Source organism: Pocillopora damicornis, chromosome 12 (genome assembly GCF_964200805.1).
Source record: "Pocillopora damicornis chromosome 12, jaPocDami1.2, whole genome shotgun sequence".
Lineage (NCBI taxonomy): Eukaryota > Metazoa > Cnidaria > Anthozoa > Scleractinia > Pocilloporidae > Pocillopora > Pocillopora damicornis.
The window spans coordinates 10408295-10410269 of record NC_142681.1 but is presented as its reverse complement, the minus strand read 5'-3'; the positions used below and the strand labels follow the sequence as shown (position 1 = coordinate 10410269).

General features: G+C 38.7%; 1 pseudogene; it reads left to right on the top strand.

Moving 5' to 3' along the window:
• Positions 1-374: 374 nt before the first annotated feature.
• Positions 375-1277, top strand: LOC149036422 (uncharacterized; annotated as a pseudogene).
• The last annotated feature ends 698 nt before the right edge of the window (positions 1278-1975 follow it).

The following is a 1975-nucleotide window of genomic DNA, read 5'->3' as shown; positions in this document are numbered from 1 at the left end:
AATACACTGTCATACATTACAAATTTAAAATACAAACTGCTTAGAATACTTAGTTAGCTTTCTCAACCTGCTGAACAGAGTACAAAGTTGTGATTATAATAATTTACTCCTTGGTGCCAACTGCGAAGATTATCCATTCATGAAATCTTACTCAAATCACCCGAGGGAAGAAATGGAACAGATTGAAGAGAAGACATTGACCACTGAGATAGGAGGACAGGTTGTGTTCAAATTTGAACTGATACCATCTGACATGAAATGGATGTTATCCCACTTATGAGAACTAAACAATTGCGCAACCTACTTTCTACCTTTTGCCAACGTTAATCAAACACAGAAGGGAGCCATGGTTTTATTGGTGGCCCTAGAGCCACATGGTAACCATAGCAGTATACACCAAGAGACTGGCCATGGCAGATAAAGTGGAATACTCAAAGGAAGGACTTAAAGATCCCATAGGCAAACAAAGTAGTCATATTACAAATTTATTGCTCAAAACAAGTTCAGACAAGAATTTGTTCCTCTGTCGGGGAATTATGTTGATTTACTCAACGTAGAGCCTCTACATAGCACAAACGATGCTTGGTAGAACTGATTTTCAGCTGCACTCTCTGTTGTAATGCAGTACACAAACCAGAGTCACCTCAAGGCAGAAACAACAGTCTCTGATCTTCCAGGCAGTTCCCCTCTGCTAGCAGTTTTGAAGTGCCTGAAAGACAAGGTCAAGTATGAGAGATTACACAAGGCCTTTCTTCAGTGGTTCACCGAGGGGCAAAAGAAAAGTATTACATTCTCATATGGATTTACAAGGCTTGAATCAAAGTACTTTTGTTGGCATTTTCCCTCTTTGATATAGGAACTTCTGAAGATCAACTCTCTTTCAAAGGCGTCAGTTGTGAAGCTTCACACTGGCATTTGTTGTCGTCAAATTCAGAGACGCAGTTTCTATTTACTCAACCGTCGAGGTGCACATTGAACAAGTGGAAAAGCTAAAGATCTGATGCCAACACTTTTTCAATGCCAACTGTTTGTTGCTTAATGGTGTCACTTCTACTGTGAGGACAGTTGGTCACCAAGGTTAACATCTGAGGCTTTGCTATGGATTAGCCCTCAATTCAATGCAGGGTAGAGAGGCAAAGTATGTTAAGCTGGCTTAGTGTGTGGAAAACAAATGCAATGCCAAAAAGAGCTTACAATGGTGGAGAGTGTTTAAACACCACTTTTTCCACATGATGTGCCTAAGAGAAAGGGACCTTACATTCCTAGGAGAGACCTGACCACAGGTTTTGGTGTTGTGGACTTTCAAAGTCAACTGTTGATAATGAAGGGTGAGATTTGCTCATGTGATGTCATTAAGGCCATTAAGCAAAGTGTTGCTGCTGGAAAGATTAGTCTGGAACTCAAACAATTTCTTTAGAATTAAATGTAGGTTATACAACCTTTCTTCCATAATGGTGCAGTACCTAAACACTGTGTCACTTAATTGCCACCAACATAACATTAAACTTGATTACACAATTATTTCTACACATACATGTATGATCCAAAAAGAGACTTGATAGTTTATTTCAATATTCAACACAGCCCAAGTTAATATACAAAAAAAAAACATCTTGGAAAATTTATCGGTCAAGTCAAGTTTGTCCAAATATCATTAAAACCAATGGAACTAATTAAACATACACCTTTGCATCTGTTTGTTCAGTGCTGCAAGATTCTGCTCACATTCCAGTATCCTTAAATGAAATTTAATGATGAGAACTTCACCACCTAACTGTACGCCATCAGAGGAGGAAACTTCAGATGTACCCTCCTTCACTGCAGTCAAAGTCTACCTTCAATAAGAATTTTGCCATACATACTGTGCAGCTTTTCCTTTTACCACAGGAATTAGATGGGCCGAATGTAAGTAGGACAGGGAAGAAACTTACCTCAGATCCAGTTAAATAAAAAAGATCGAACCGATTATATTCAA